General features: G+C 40.9%; 1 protein-coding gene across 1 annotated transcript in view; it reads left to right on the forward strand.

Annotated features, from left to right (window-relative positions):
- The window catches only part of LOC115150856 (caM kinase-like vesicle-associated protein), an 84,829-nt gene that overhangs the window by 18,939 nt on the left and 48,449 nt on the right, over nt 1-17,441 (forward strand). The window lies entirely within an intron of this gene.

Consider the following 17,441-nt stretch of genomic DNA (forward strand, 5'->3'; position numbering starts at 1 on the left):
ATCTAGGAGGATGAGAACAGAGAGTCAGCTTTGGCAGTGCGGATAGCCTCCGTGACACAGAGAAGAGCAGTCTCAGTTGAGTGACCTTTTTTAACTGGTTAGGGTAAAGAAGATCGTTCTGAGAGAGATCAGAGACAGCACACCGAAGTGTTTTGGAAAGAAAAGAAAGAAGAGATACAGGTCTATAGTTTTTGACATCAGATGAGTTGAGTGTTGTTTTCCCAGATACCCTGGACCCACTCCAATTCGCATACCACCCCAACAGATCCACAGATGACACAATCTCTATTGGACTCCACACTGCCCGCTCCCACCTGGACAAAAGGAACATCTATGTGAGAATGCTGTTCATTGACTACAGGTCAGTGTTCAATAGCATAGTGCCCTCCAAGCTCATCACTAACTAAGGACACTGGGACTGAACATCTCCCTCTGCAACTGTATCCTGGACTTCCTGACGGCCGCCCCCAGGTGGTGAGGGTAGGCAACAACACATCCACCACGTTGACCTTCAACACGGAAGCCGCTCAGGGTGTGTGTTTAGTCCCCTCCTTTTTTGGCATGGGCCCGCAGAGCTTCAAAGTTCAACAGGTGCACCATTGAGAGCATCTTGACTGGCTGCAACACCGTTTAGTATGGCAGCTGCTTAGCATATGAACGTAAGGCGCTACAGAGGGTAGTGCGTACGGCCCAGTACATCACTGGGGCCGAGCTCCCTGCCATCCAGGACCTCTATACCAGGTGGTGTCAGAGGAAGGCCCCCAAAATTGCCAAGGACTCCAGCCACCCGAGTCATAGACTGTTCTCTCTGCTACCACACGGCAAGCGGTACCAGAGCGCCAAGTCTGGAACCAACAAGACCCTGAACAGCTTCTATCCCCAAGACATAAGATTGCTAAATAGTTAATTAAATAGTTATTTAACTTTTTGGACTCATCACATATGCTGCTGCTGCTATTGTTTATTATACTGAACAAAAATATAAACGCAACATGTAAAGTGTTGGTCCCATGTTTCATGAGATGTTTTGAAATGGGTGGCCAGTAATAAACTAGTCCTAAACATCTCTAAAACTAAGAGCATTGGATTTGGTACAAATCATTCCCTACATTCTAGACCACAGCTGATTCTGGTAATGAATGGTGTGGCTGTTTAACAAGTTGAGGAGACTAAATGACTTGGAGTTACCTTAGATTGTAAACTGTCATGGTCAAAACATATAGATTCAATGGTTGTAAAGATGGAGAGAGGTCTGTCCGTAATAAAGAGATGCTCTGCTTTTTGACACCACACTCCACAAAGCAAGTTCTACAGGCTCTAGTTTTGTCTTATCTTGATTATTGTCCAGTCGTGTGGTCGAGTGCTGCAAGGAAAGCTCTAGTTAAGACCTAGTCTCTCTTTAGGAGTTGAGGAGAGACTGACTGCATCACTTCTTTTTATATGAAACATTGTGTTGATAATCCCAAATTGTTTGCATAGTCAATTTACACACAGCTCTGACACACACACTTACCCCACCAGACATGCCACCTGGGGTCTTTTCACAGTCCCCAAATCCAGAACAAATTCAAGAAAGCGTACAATATTATATAGAGCCATTATTGCTCCGTTCCATCTCATATTGCTCATATGAACAGCAAACCTGGTTTCAAAAAACAGATAAAGCAACACCTCACGGCACAACGCCTCTCCACTATTTGACCTAGATAGTTTGTGTGTCTGTATTGATATGTAGGCTACGTGTGCCTTTTGTAATATCTTTTTTTAATGTAGATCTGTCCTTGAGCTGTTGTCTATTAATATTCTGTATTATTTCATGTTTCATTTTTTGTGTGGATCCCAGGAAGAGTAGCTGCTGCTTTTGCAACAGCTAATGGAGATCCTAATAAAATACCAAATAAAAGATCCCAGAAATGTTCAAAAGGCACAAAAAGGGTTCGATCACCAGGCTGTGTCATAACTGGCCGTGAATGGTAGTCCCATAGGGCGGCGCACAATTGGCCCAGCGTCTCCCGGGTTAGGGGAGAGTTGGGCCGGGGTGCTTGGCTCATCATGCTTTAGTGACTCCAACGGGGTCAGGAGAGGCAAAACATTACCCGCCAGACCGCACTCCTTAACACCCGCCCGCTTAACCCAGAAGCCAGCTGCACCAATGTGTCGGCGGAAACACAGTTCAACTGACGACAGAAGTCAGCCTGCAGGTGGCCGAGCCAAGGAAAGCCCCCCGGTTCAACTCTCCCCTAACCCGGGCGATGCTGGGCCAATTGTGCGCCGCCCTATGGGACTCCCATTCACGGCCAGTTATGACACAGCCTGGTGATCAAACCCGGGTCTGTAGTGACACCTCAAGCACTGCAATGCAGTGCCTTAGACCACTGCGCCACTCGGGGGGGCCACTGAGGAGTATTTCTGTCGGTAATAAAACACATTCTGATTAGCTGGACCTGGCTCCCAAGTGTGTGGGCCTGGCTCCCAAGTGCCCTAGGGCCTAATGAATTTATTTCAATTGATTGATTTCCTTATATGAACTGTAACTCAGCAAAATCTTTGAAATTGTTGCATGTTGCATTTATATTTTTGTTCAGTATATATATATCTTGTTACCTAGTCACTCTATTCCTAGTTATATGTACATATCTACCTAAATTACCTTGTACCCCTGCACATCGACTCATTGTGTATTTATTTGTTGTTACGTGTTATTACTTTACAAAGCATATGACAACTTACATTTCATTTCATTTCTCATTGTTATACGGAGTGGAGTATTTTTTTATTTATTTTATTTAACCTTTATTTAACTAGGCAAGTCAGTTAAGGACAAATTGTTATTTACAATGACAGCCAACAAAAATATGTGGCTGTTTCCCTCTGTTTTATAGAGATTGATTCCATCAATTGGAGAGAGGACAGAGGAAGGGGAGAGCAGAGGAGAAGAGTGAATTGGAAGATACAGTACCAGACGAGCGCTTTTTCTACCCTCAGAGCTCCTCTTTATTGAAAGGGTTACTTGTTGCGCCAGGTGGCTTCAAAGAGCCACCCCAGCTAGCATCCACAAATAGCAAATTTAAAGGAGAATTTTAAATGTAAATTGATTAATATTTCACCTCGGTATTGATTCATGCTGGCACTGTAGACATTTTAATCTTCTAGTGAGTCGCTTATGCAAAGAGGAGTGGTGACATTACTGCCTTCTTGATCTGCTGCATCTTCTTATTTCCACTGCATGAAAAATGACATTTTTCAAAAAGCAAATTATTTCCCAATCAGGGTCGGACATGGACAAGAATTCATCCCTGGCATTTTATCCACTCCGGCCCACATCACTGCGCGCGTCGCCAACTCACCCCCTCTTTTTATACATTATAAAAGCCAAGCTAATGACTTAGGTTATATTGCAAATGAGTGCCTGTCATATGTCTTCTCCTGAATCAACACCTACCCTAAGTGTTAATTACTATTACAGGGCTGTAGGCTAACATTTTGGCCTGGTGTCACTGGTGCCACTAACTTTTACAGTTGGTGGCACCAGCCCATAATTTTTGGGGACCAAAATTATGAGTAATCATCTTATGAAGTCATTCATAGTGCTTTATGAAGAGGTATAAAAAATGGACTTCTGAGTTATTCAATAGATAAGTTGTTTTAACTAACATGTCCAAGCAGGAACGCGTGATTCAATATATTTTTATGTGCAACCTAATCCAGTGATGTCATGAATTTTGGGTTAACTAGGACAACAAGGACAACAACCACCCGAGCCACTGCCTGTTCACCCCACTACCATCCAGAAGGCAAGGTCAGTACAGGTGCATCAAAGCTGAGACCGAGAGAGTGAAAAATAGCTCCTATCTCAAGGCCATCAGACTGTTAAACAGCCATCACTAACACAGAGAGGCTGCTGCCTTCATACCGACTTGAAATCATTGGCCACTGTAACAAATGCTCACTAACAGGGATGTAAACAAATTTGTGCACAACATTTGAGAGAAATAAGCTTTTTGTGCATATGAAAAATGTCAAGGATCTTTTATTTCAGATCAGGAAACATGGGATCAACACTTTACATGTTGCGTTCATATTTTTGTTCAGTGTAGTTTGCAGCTATCACTGTCTAGTTGGCTAAGTTTAGAATATTTACTACCCCATACCAGCGCCAAGTTTAGCTATCACTTATTTTGCCAGCAAGAAAGAAACAGCCACAAATTCATTCAAAACGTAGGGAAAGGATAGCTAGCTAGCTAGAACAACAGCTAACACTACCTGCTGCCTCTTCAAGCAGCATTGCAACCAACATTATTCAGCATTGCAAATACAGACATTTAACAAAATTGCATTTTTTTATAAAACGTTGTCATAACCAATTTAACAACTTTCTTACCTCAAATGAAATCACCTGGTTTCCACTTTGAAGCTGATTGGCTGACAGCCGTGGTATATCAGACCGTATACCACGCGTATGACAAAACATGTATTTTTACTCCACTAATTATGTTGGTAACCAGTTTATAATAGCAATTAGGCACCTCAGGGTTTGTGGTTTATTGCAAATATACCACGGCCAATGGCTGTATCCAGGCACTCCGCGTTGCGTTGTGCGTTAGAAAAGCCCTTAGCCATGGTATATTGGACATATACCACACCCCCTCGTGCCTTATTGCTTATTTAGACAACGGGTGGGTCTAATCCTGAATGCTGATTGGTTTAAACCGCATTCCAGCCAGTGTCTTTTCCACAAGTTACCACAGGCTAAATCTATTAAGTTAAAATGCCCATTTACTCTGTTCCATCTGACTGCGCAATCCACTTTCTTATCAGCTTAGCCAAGCAATTTATCATCTTGCTCTCCACTATAAAAAGCATCTAGACATTATCAAACATTTCTTTTAGACTAACATTTAGTTTTTAACTGGAGATTTGTATAAACCTTGATGTCTGTCTCTCTGACATTTGCAACATATTTTAAATATTCAAATTCGATCTCCAGCTGACAGGCAGGTAGCATTTCTTAGCCAGTCGAAATCATGAACCAGCTTGCATAATTTTTATGGATATATACATAAACTATATTGAAAAAATGTAAAACAAAATGAAGTGTTGCTAGTTTGCAGTCTTTCCAGCTTCAGTTTGAAGTGATTGTGTTAGCTGTGTTGTTGGCTAGCTCCTCTGAACAAGTGTCCTGACGAGTGAGCACATTATCTATGCCAGGTGAAATATCACCTCGTTAGCTCATTATTATGGATATATCCAAATAAATGTCACGAGAAAACAGCTTAAACAAATGCAAATGAGGCTACTTTGCTGTTATTCTGGTTTAAATTTTTGACGTGACTGTAAGTTAGCCGTAGTTGGCTAGCTAGCAAGCAAGGGATAAGAACGTTGCCAGCCAGTATGGCAATGGAAGATTTAGAACGAACTACTGGGTCACGTCTATAGATACAGAACAAAAAGACTGAACGACTGGGTTGCGTCTCTAGCAACCGAACCGATAGAACAAACGACCAGCCGGCTATGGTAGCAACCATAGATTTGTGTCGGGTCTATATCTTGTGGAAGGATTAAATAGTATCAATAAATTCATCAAAATAACTTTTTTAATGAAAATATGTCAACCATTATTTGAATATGTTGGTAACCCGACTTCATCTCGGGCCCAACAACACTCATGACAATATATCCCCCAAACACCGGTGTCTCGGGCATTATCACTTAAATATTTACATATACTTTTAAATTCATATTGGCTAGGGAAATTTCAGGAGCCGAGAGAGGGTTTTTTTCATGTTCTTGATTTGCAGCTTAAAAGTACTGTAAATGTCATAGTATCCACTAGCCAGGAGGCTAAGCATTGCAAACTATTCAACTAGCTAGCTACAATACTAGCTAGCTACAGTACTAGCTAATGTTAGACACCTAGCTAACGTTAAGCAAGCAACTCTTCATGCATCCTACTTATTGCAATAAAAACATATTACACTCTTGAATAATGTAACAATTCATAACCATGGCAGACAACTAAATCAAATAAAATAAAATGTTATTTGTCACATGCGACAAATAAAATGTGATTTGATTTTTTTTAAATGCTTCAAGACAAAAGCACAGAGTTATTGCCAGTTAAAGCTAACAATGTCTTCAAGTAACATTAGCCTGTCAAAAATGAACGTTTACCCCTTACTGTACTTTTTATACGAATATAAAAGTACAGTAAACCTACCTTAAAACATTGCAAAAAAACATGCTTAATCTCTATCAATATCATGCAAATTATTAGGTTGCATGTGGTAAAACAACCTTGACTCAGGGGTAGATGTAACAAAGTAAATGATAATCTGGGACACCCAAATTAGTAAAATATGTTACGTTTGGTATGGTATGTATTCATTTGTGGACATCATCCATTTCGTATGATATGTTGCGAATTACAATTCTTAAGATATGTTACGAATCGCAATTCATACAATATGTTACGAATTTCAAAATGTATTATATGTCACAAATTTCAATTTGTTGTGGCTATTGATAGCTAGGTGGTTAATGCTAATGTTAGCTAGGCTAGGGGTTAGGGTTAAGGTTAGGGGAAGGCTTAGTTAAAATGCCTTGTAGTTGCAAAGTAGCTAAAAAAGTAGTAAGTAGTATGCAAAGTTGCTAATTAGCTAAAATACTAAAGTTGTTTGTGATGAGATTCAAACACACAACCTTTTTAGTTGCTAGATGTTTGCGTTATACGCCCGCCCCCCAACCAACCATCCAGCCTCCTTTAGTTTTTAGCCTTAAGTAACCTTATGTAACCATACCAAATGTAGCACATCATACTAATTTTAGCATCCGGGATTTCCGTTTACTATGTTACGTCTACTCTATGAGACCAGACTGGGTAAAAGCAAATTGAGTTTGAAAACGTGAAGTGTTGAGCTGTTTTATATGCAAGCCCATAGACGGGTTAGCTGACAACATCACGACAATGATGCACACGCTTCAATGTTGCAGAAGTCTGCGTGTTGTTGTGACTCTGGATGGCCAGACACAATGTCTTGTATTGAGGTGTTTTGACTGGTGTCACGTCTTTGCTAATATGGCTAAAATTCGCTAGCTAGCTAACCAACAACTGTAACGATGTATTTGAGAGACAACAAGTGCTCATAGGGCAAATCTAATGTTTTCAATAAACGTTGTAGACAAAATATAGTTTACATGTTGTCAACAATCTAAGCCAACCCCGTCTGTTTTGCCCCATAGTTGCACACACGTTGATTTTGTTGTTAAAAACCTCTACGGGCTACGGGGGCAGTATTGAGAATTTTGGAAAAAATATGTGCCCATTTTTAACTGCCACCTACACCAACTCAGAAGCTAGGATATGCATATTATTACCAGATTTGGATAGAAAACACTCTGAATTTTCTAAAACAGTTTGAATGGTGTCTGTAAGTATAACAAAACTCATATTGCAGGCAAAAACCTGTGAAAAATAGATTAAAAAAAAGTGAATTTTGTGACTGTACTATTTAGTGTCATTGTTTTATAGATACCACAGTGAGAAAGGATTCATTTCGCAACTCCTACGGCTTCCACTAGATGTCAACGATCTTTATAAAGTTGTTTGAAGCGTCTATGATTAACAGGGAGCAAATTAGAATGCAGTGAAGTTGACATGTCGTCACTTCATTTTTTTGCGCCTGCGCATAAATCTGAGAAGAGTGCATTTGTCATAATCGTTTTTCTAGACAAAGAATAGGTCGTGTGAAAATATTACTGATGTTTACTGATGTTTCACGTTAAAAATGGACCAAAAGATTGATGCTAAACAACGTTTGACATGTTTGAACTAACGTAAATAGATTATTTACTAGGTTTTTTTAGCTTTTCGGCGTGATTTTACACCCCCACCCACCACGTTTTGTGGGAGCCTACTGAACGCTAACTACATGGTGTTATTTGGACATAAATTATGAACTTTGTCAAAAGAAACCACATTTGTTCTGGACCTGGGATTCCTGGCAGTGCCTTCTGATGGAGATAATCAAAGGTAAGGGGATATTTACAATGTTATTATGATATTAGATGCTGCCAACCTGTATAGCCTAGCATGTTGTTATTAGCATAGTACCCCGTTTATTGCAAAATGTGATTTCCCAGTAAAGTTATTTTGAGATCTGGCCATTCGGTAGCAATTACGAGATGATAATATATTATTCTTTGAATGACAATATTATAATTTACCAATGTTTTCGAATAGTAATTCCGTGATTTGTAACGCTGGATTCACTGGGAGCATTCGAGCCGAAAAAAATTCTGAATTTCACCGCGACTGTAAATGCTGTTTTTGGATATAAATATGAACTTGATGGAACTAAAAATGCATGTATTGTATAACATAATGTCCTATGAGTGTCATCTGATGCAGATTGTCAAAGGTAAGTGCATAATTCTAGCTGGTTTTCTGTCTCAGTTGACGCCCTTCTTTGAATTGGCTAAACATTACACACAGCTATTGTCAATGTACTCTCCTAACATAACCTAACTTTATGCATTCTACGTAAAGCCTCTTTGAAAAACGGACAACGTGGTTAGATTTAGGAGATGTGTATCTTTCAAATGGAGGAAAATAGTTGATTATTTGAGTATTTGAAATGATTAGACTCTTGCAGTTTTGAATTCCCCGCCATGGTCACATGACAATGAATCCCAATACCGGGCAGGGATCCTCAACAGGTTAACAACCAACCTGTCTATTCCCGCCACCCAAAAATAAAATACATATAGGTTATGTGTCTTCCTTTGTAGCATTGTGGGGCAATTTCCAACTATTCACGTTGCAGAGATCAGCAAGGCCGCCTGCAAATGTGTGGCGAGCTGGCATTTGCCCCAGCACTTTTGATTTGGTTTAATAAAACATATTGACACAAAAGTGTTTAAAAGAGTGACAAAGTAATGTTGTTTAGACTGATTCACTGCATTATTTGTTTGATGGGATTTTAATGTTTTCATCCTAGCTAGGGCTTCCATAGTTTTATGTGACTCAGTGCAGCCAGCACAGACTGTTACTGCAATTTCAGATAACTCAATAAAACAAGTCTAAAATATAAGGAAAATGTCTGTACATTTCAGCTGTTTCAAAGACATTGCTCTCCTAGTACCATTTATGCTGTAGGAGTGTTGAGCTCAACGAGACAAATTCTACCCTGCTCGTAGGGGGGCAACTGTCAGGCGAGTGTCGTGCGTGACCTCCGGAGGTAGCACTCGAGACGTGATAATTTAGCAAGTTTACACAACAGTTTTGATTCTTCAGAATCGATATTTCGAGAGACTCTCGAAAATGTAACTTTGGTCAATGTGAAAACAGTCATAGAACGTTCAGATTAAATGGTGTGAAGAGGAAGCATTTTTGATTTTCATTTAAGCCGGTAAGGCTTATTGGTTTTAACTCATCCCTGACCACTGGCTGCGTCCCCTCTTCAAAATGGCCCGAGTTGCTCCCCTCCTCAAGAAACCAACACTCGACTCATCTGACATCAAAAAATATAGACCTGTATCCTTTCTTTCTTTTCTTTCCAAAACACTTGAGCGCGCTGTCTCTGATCAACTTTCTCGAACGATCTTCTTTACCCTAACCAGTCAGGCTTCAAGACGGGTCACTCAACCGAGACTGCTCTTCTCTGTGTCACGGAGGCTCTCCGCACTGCCAAAGTTGACTCACTCTCTTCTGTGCTCATCCTCCTAGATCTATCCTCTTGCCTTCGACACCGTGAACCATCAGATCCTCCTCTCCACCCTCTCAGGGCTGGGCGTCTCAGGCTCTGCACACTCTTGGATTGCATCCTACCTGGCAGGCCACTCTTTTCAGGTGACGTGGAGAAGATCTGTGTCTGCACCACGCACTCTCACTACTGGTGTCCCCAATGGTTCGGTTCTAGGCCCTCTCCTCTTCTCTCTATACACCTAGTCACTCGGCTCCGTCATATCCTCAAGTTCTCGTCTATCATTGCTATGCGGCTCACACTCAACTCCTTTTCTCCTTACCCCTTCTGACACCAAGGTGGGGTCACGCATCTCTGCGTGCCTGGCAGATATCTCAACTTGGATGTCGGCCCACCACCTCAAGCTCAACCTCGACAAGACAGAACTGCTCTTCCTCCCGGAGAAGGCCTGCCCGCTCAAAGACTTCTCCATCATGGTTGACAACTCCACAGTGTTGCCCTCCCAGAGTGCAAATAACCTTTGCGTGACCCTGAAGAGCACCCTGTCATTCTCTGCAAACATCAAAGCAGTGACCTGCTCCTGCAGGTTCATGCTCTACAACATCCATAGAGTACGGCCCTACCTCACACTGGAAGCGACGCAGGTCCTAATCCAGGCACTTGTCATCTTCCGTCTGGACTACTGCAACTCGCTGTTGGCTGGGCTCCCCGCTTGTGCCATCAAACCGCTGCAACTTATCCAAAACGCTGCAGTCCACCTGGTTTTCAACCTTCCCAAATTCTATCATGGCACCCCGCTCCTCCGCACCCTCCACTGGCTTCCAGTCGAAGCTCGCATCCACTACAAGACCATGGTGCTTACCAACGGAACAGCAAGAGGAACTGCCACTCCCTACCTTCTGCCTATACTCAAACCCTACACCCCAACCTGAGCACTCTGTTCTACCACCTCAGGTCTCTTGGCCCTCCCACCCCTATGGGAGGGCAGCTTCAGCTCAGCCCAGTCCAAGCTCTTCTCTGTCCTGTCACACAAATGGTGGGACTAGCTTCCCCCTGAGGCTAGGACAGCAGAGTCCCTGGTCGTCCTCGGAAAACATCTGAAACTAGTGATGCACCGATATGACAATTTTGACCGATATCCAATATTTTCCTTGCCAAAACGTTACCGATACCCGACATTTACAATTTTAGCGGCCTTTTAAGCATTCTAGTACAGTTAAATAGTTAACATGGACGCAGCGGTCTAAGGCACTGCGTCTCAGTGCAAGAGCCGTCACTACAGTCCCTGGTTCGAATACAGGCTGTATCACATCTGGCCGTGATTGGGAGTCCCATAGTGTGGCGCACAATTGTCCCAGCATCGTCCGGGCCGTCATTGTCAATAAGAATTTGTTCTTAACTGACTTGCCTAGTTAAATAAAGATTACACACACACACACACACACACACACACTGACCAAAAAGTTATTTTGTTGGCATTTACATATGTCCCCATTACCAGTAAAACATAATCAAAACCTATTTCTTTCACTTACTTGCTATGCTGTTTCGTTGGTCATTTTTTTCAGTCGTTTCATTCTCAACCAGGATTTCTATGAATCTGTTTCAGTAGCTATAGTTAGCTAGCTAACTATATAACTAGGTGTCACCATCTAAAATAACCGTCTTTTATAAGACAGTTGTTATTTGATTAATGGTTGTCAGATCCATCTATGTGAAGTTAGCCACAATAAGGATTAGCCACAATAGTGGACTTTGCGGTTTGCTTTCAAAATAAAAGTATGGCATAATACTATTTGTATTCATTTGTGTTACTGTCAATGGCATACTTTTATTTTGAAGGCAAACCGCAAATTCCACTATTGTGCCTAATCCTTATTGTGGCTAGCTTCACAACACATACCCCTGTGCGGTCGAGCCTCAGTAGCCAGATGCAGCTAGCTGGCTGCTTATAACGTTAGCTTTGGGCAACAGGGTTAAGTTGCTGACTAGCTATTTATTTTCATGAACTGAAGTTTAATTTCAGTAGGCGAACAACAAGTGGCAACCTAGCTAATACTTACTCACAAGGATTCCTAAATAATATTTAAGAATAATGAAAACGATTGCAGGTTCTACTGGTCATTGTTTTCAGGCTGGTTGTATTGGTGCTAGCTAGGTACCAAGCTAAAGCTAGCTACCCCAGAAGTTGCGGTAGAACAAATGATGCTTTATTACCAACGCGGTATTGTAAACACATTGTTCGTAGCTGGTGTTTGCTTGTTTGCAGACTTTTTTGTACAGCTTTGACAGTGCTACTGTATCTTTTTTGACACGCAAAGACCCAAACAGCGTTCCATAGTATGTATGTCGTGAAGCAAGTAGCAGTGACGCTATTACTGTGTAATTCCAGTAGGGCAACATCTGAAAAATAGCGTACTTGGTAGTGTGTACCGGTGCTCGACCAGTCGGCGAAAGCCAACATCACCCACGACAGAGAACGGTTGATTGTCAATGGCAATGAATTCCATTATCTTGGCTTTAATGGATTTTGCCTTTGAGTTGTCTCGCTGAAATTTTGTTACTCTTTCAAATGACTGCTCAATCCACACAGCAGACATTGTGGGCTAGTTTAGGAATGCTGTGTTGCACCTGTAAGCGCAACATTTTATGTGGCGTCATTATGTCATGTACCTACATTATATAGGTATGCTTGTCAGCTTTGACATCGGTTTTGCACATCGGGGCGTTAAACTAGACATCGGCCGATACCGATGTTGGCATTTTTAGCTAATATTGTCCGATTCCGATATGTTCACTGATATATCGTGCATCCCAATCTGAAACCGTACCTTTTGATACAGTATCTTAAATAATCCTTCTCCTAACCTGGACCCCCTCCTGTCTTCAGCTGGAGACACTGCTTAGGAATGAACTAGTAGGTTTTAAGGGAGGAAGGAGCTGTACAGACCAGATCTTTGCCCTCAGGAACATCATTGAGCGTCAACGGCAGCTATACATCAACTTCATTAACTTCTAGACAGCATCCACTGCAAAAGCTTATGGAAGTCCTTAAGAATTCATAGAATCCCCACCCATGTTGTTAACACCAGGAAACAGTTTTACAGCAACTTTTCATGCACTCTGGGAACACATGCTTTGCTGTGAAGTCTGGAGTTCATCAAGGTTGTGCGATGTCAGCCTTACTCTTCCACCTGGCAATAGACCGGGTCATGCGGTGAACAACAGAAGATCAGGCAAGAGGAATACGATGAACCTTGTATTCTATTCTAGAAGACCTTGACTTCTTTTATTACCACACACACACCATCATCTAAAAGACAAGACTGACAGACTCCAGTCCTTTGGCCAGCAAGTCGGCTGGTTATCAACTTCAGCCAAACAAAGATCATGCCCATCAACAGCAAAAGCAGTCAATATCAAGGAACAAGACCTGGGCCCGGTTACATAAAAACTCAAAAAAGTGTTTCACTTAAGGGTTTACCTTAAGGAATAATTATCCCATACCTAAGGGAATTGTTTAAGGTTGTTGCATATAGCCTATTAAACATTTCCTTAGGTAAGGGAATAAATGAAGGGTATTACGGTAGTCTGAAGGCATGTACAGCAGAAAGAGTCGCTGGCTAATATGGAGATGACCTGATTCACTGAATGAACGTCTCGTCAAAGAGATAATTTATTTTGGGAGATCGCAAAAAAAAACTACATTGAAGACAGGAGAAACAAATTGATTCAGAAGATAATAAAACACGTTTATTTCACATAGATACTTTTTCTCAACTCGTTTCTATTACTTTCTAGGACTTCAATATAATTTACAGCGTAAGTAGCTAACTAGCTAGCTAGTGGATGTTTTTCTTTTGAAACCAGGGCAGAGGAAAGCAACATTCAGTCCACAAATGTTGCTTACATTGATATCCATACCGAATGAAGCACTTAAGGGACCTCGTGTGCACCCTTCTAGTTTGCTAGTAGATACCCATAGACTTCCAGTCATTGCATTATCACTAGTTAGCATTGGCTCACAAAACTACCTTTAACTTCCTTCATACTGGACACCGAGACACAAAAATGTTATCCACGAGTTCATCTGACCCTGGGGAAGTAGATAAAGGGCCTTGTTGCAAAAAGGGCCAGTTGCAAAAAACATCTTCCTTTATCTTTTACTTAAGAGGTTTTTTACAACTGGGTCCTGGAGTTGACCTGCAGTTTTACTTATCTTGGGAGCACCATATGCCATGATTGAGGCACCAGAAAATCTGCACCAGAATCAATAAAGCAAGAGCAACCTTTACGAAGTTCAATAAAGTCTGGAAATACAGAAAATATAGCACAAACACAAAACTCTAAATATACCAGGGCTCTGTACTGGCAGCTCTCCTTTATGGTTCGGAATGCTGGAAAATGACCTGAAAAACAATCTACCTTCCACAAAACTTGTCTCCGGAGAATAATGCACATCTTCTGGCCAAACACAATATCAAACACCAACTTCCTCAGACTGACGAAACAGGAAGTTGTGGATGCCGTACTCAAGAGACGTCGCTGGAGCTGGATTGGACACAACCTGAGAAAGAGCACAGACACCATCCCAAGAATAGGTGTCCATTGGACTCCAGAGGGCAAACGTAAGAGGGGGGAGGCCCAAGACAATGTGTCAGAGAACAATCGAGACAGAGCTACAACAACATCAGCAGAGCTGGGGCACGGCGGAGAAGATTGCCAGAGACAGACAGAAATAGAGAGCCATTGTAACTGTAATCTGTAACGTAACCAAAATCATTTTGTAATTCAATTACAGATACTTTTGAAAACTAGATGATTGCTTTTAGGATTACTCTTTAAATTCAGAAAGGATGTTTGCGAAAAAAATTTGGGCACCTTTCTGTCTTCTCAATGACATTCAAATCAGCATTGAAAAAAGGCACAAGTTTAAGTTTGTTCCACCTGAGCAAGTCTGACCATAGGTCAGAGACCACTATGCTGACACACCAAATGCGTTTGATGGATCCCGGGTAAAGAGCCGGAATAGGCTTTTGTAGGCTACAGTCCAAGCTATGTCTTCCAATGGAGCGAAGGCTGTCGGCATCCAAAGATTATCCAACTTGAATCAACACATGGTGGTAAGAACGACAGCAGTGGGGTAGCCAATGGGTGATACGGATATCACTTATTATTGATATCTACATAGCGTATTGATGTGTATCACACTGCTGCTGTCTCATTTAGCTACAGTATTTGCAGCTTACTGATTGTGGTTGTTGTGGCTGGCTGTTCAAAAATGTATATGTGTATTTTAACCCAATAATGGTTCAATTGAAGAATTTTAAGCTGCCTATCAATCATTGTTTTTGCGACCAGTGTTCAGCCAGTGACAAATACACTCTTGCAACTGCTACATATTGTGTTTTCAGCCTATGGAATAAAAGTTTTTGGGAGTTCCTCCTAACTCCTCCATAGTATTGTTCTCCATACTGGCAAAAACTAGTTTAATTTAAGAAAACCACAAGTGGGGCTTTTATTGCTCAATCTAATTTGTGCTAATATTTTTTTTTTCATGGGCCTTATGGACACATGCTCAAACTCGTGCACTTTTGATAAAGTTAAACAGCAGGAAATTATCGAGATATCAAAGTGTCACCAATAAAAACGTAAACAATAGGCCTATAGCAAATGCATTATATAGCAATAATTTTTCATATGCAAATAGCACTTTTTGGTTGGTAGTCCTTAAAGCATGCCATTCCATGAGAGCAGCATTTATTTTTCAACTCGAAGCAATGAGCCCAATCAGTCCTCCATGACAACAAAATCATAAACAACAGAGTAGGCTCCTGAGTTTTTGGGTTATGCTCAGGGTAAATAATTTGGCTAATCTATAGTACCTTCAGAAAGTATTCATACCCCTCGATTTATTCCACATTTTGTTGTGTTACTGCCTGAATTCAAAATGGATTAAATATATTTTTTAGAAAGGTTAGCAAATTTATTGATGAAATACAGAAATATCTAATTTACATAAGTATTCACACCTCTGAGTAAATACCTGTTAGAATCACCTTTGGCAGTGTTTACAGCTGTGTCTTTCTGGGTAAGTCTCTAAGAGCTTTGCACACCTAGATTGTACAACATTTGCACATTTTTCTTTTTAAAATTCTTAAAGCCATGTCAAGAATGGTTGTTGATAATTTCTAGACTTCCATTTTCAAATTTTGCCATAGATTTTCAAGCCGATTTAAGTCAAATCTATAACTAAGTGACATAGGAAAATTCAATGTTGTCTTGGTTAGCAACTCCAGTGTATATTTGGTCTTGTGTTTTAGGTTATTGTCCTGCTGAAAGATGAATTTGTCTCCCAGTGTCTGTTGGAAAGCAGACAACCAGGTTTTCCTCCATGATTTTGACTGTGCTTAGTTCTTAGTTTTACGTTGGATAAAAGTAGTGACTCAGAGCTAGAAAATTGTATATCATACACTACAGTTGAGGAACAATGGGAAAGGAATTGTGCTTTGAAAGTGAATAAACTGGTAACCTCACTTTTGAGAAAATGGCCCTTGAATGTTTTGGTAAACCTACTGGAGAGCGCTTCTTTATCGACACCCATTCAGCATTGTTCACACCCTCTTAAGCCTTAGCCCCGCCCATCTCTTTAACTTCTTGGGGCTATGTGGGACGTTAGCGTGCCACCCATGGCGCACCCTATCAACAGCAGGTGCATTTCAAGAGCGGCAAATTTGAAACCAAATAAATGTCAAAATTCAAATTTCTCAAACATACAACTAACTTACACCCTTTGAAAGATAAACATCTCCTTAATCTAACCACGTTGTCCGATTTCAAAAAGGTTTTACGGGGAAAGCATAAAGTTAGGTTATGTTAGGAGAGTACATTGACAATAGCTGTGTGTAATGCATTGTCGATTCAAAGACAGGCGTCACCAAAACCATAAAATCAGCTAAAATTATGCACTAACCTTTTACAATCTCCATCAGATGACACTCCTAGGACATTATGTTAGACAATGCATGCATTTTTAGTTCTATCAAGTTCATATTTATATCTAAAAACAGCGTTTTACTATGGCGTTGATGTTCAGGAAATCGTTTCCCTCCAATACTGGCAGTCAAGTCATGACAACAAAATAATTAATTAATATTAGAAAACATTGGTAAAATATTATATTGTCATTCAAAGAATTATAGATTTACATCTCTTGAACGCAATGGACTTGCCAGATTTAAAATTAACCTTACTGGGAAATCACACTTTGCAATAATCTGAGCACTGCGCCAGAAAAATACGCATTGCGATACAGACTAACCGCCATGTTGGAGAGATCTAAAATCGAAAATACTATGTAAATAATCCATTACCTTTGATTCTCTTCATCAGATGTCACTTCCAAAGAATCCCAGGTCCATAACGAATGTAGTTTTGTTCAAAAAAGCTCATCATTTATGTCCAAAAACCTCCGTGTTGTAGCACATGATCTAAGCCAGCCGGACTTCACTTCACTTCAAGAACGGAAAAAATATATTTACGTTCGTTCAAACATGTCAAACGTTGTATCGCATAAATCATTAGGGCCTTTTTTAACCAGAACATGAATAAAATTCAAGGCGGACCATTGGGTTCTCTTTTAAAACGTTTCGGAATGAGAGTACCCACCATCAACTCGCGCGCAAGGTGTCTAATGGGCCATCGCCGTTCCAAGGCTCTTCTTCAGTCAGATCTCAGAGT

Source organism: Salmo trutta, chromosome 16, assembly GCF_901001165.1.
Source record: "Salmo trutta chromosome 16, fSalTru1.1, whole genome shotgun sequence".
Classification (NCBI taxonomy): domain Eukaryota; kingdom Metazoa; phylum Chordata; class Actinopteri; order Salmoniformes; family Salmonidae; genus Salmo; species Salmo trutta.